We start from the raw sequence: 571 nt of genomic DNA on the forward strand, positions 1-571 counted from the left end.
TTTGAGATATTTTTAGTTTAGTGCACAGTATTGTTCAAGAAAAACATTATCTGTTGAGAATATTACATAATATTAAATACATGTTATATGTCATGAATAGGGATAGGAAACCTTGTGTTGCATGTCTCTACGCTTTAAATGTTTGTCTAATCCTAAGTAGGATTTGGGGGTGTTATAGTAGATGTAGGCCTTTTGTATGCATAAGTTACTAAAAGCTACTGCCTTTATGGCTGGTCCTCTTCTTCACAAATGTTCTATTGGATCAAGTGCCAATAATGTTTTCTATTATTTACTTTATTCCAATAAACTCCAATGCATACATGATTTTGCACTCACATATTAGGAGAAACGGAAAGTAAAACACTTTTTGTTCACGAAATCTATTGCCCTTTTAAATTTATTTAGGTTTGGGTTTATTTTGATTCTGAGTCCTATTCATTATGCTAGTTCAAATGCATTGATCCTACTCCTAGATTTGGACTTGCTTGAGGATGGATAGAAGGTTCAAATTTATTTAGGTTTGGGTTTATTTTGATTTTGAGTCCTATTCATTCTGCTAATTCAAATTCTT

Source organism: Carya illinoinensis, chromosome 4, assembly GCF_018687715.1.
Source record: "Carya illinoinensis cultivar Pawnee chromosome 4, C.illinoinensisPawnee_v1, whole genome shotgun sequence".
Classification (NCBI taxonomy): Eukaryota; Viridiplantae; Streptophyta; class Magnoliopsida; order Fagales; family Juglandaceae; genus Carya; species Carya illinoinensis.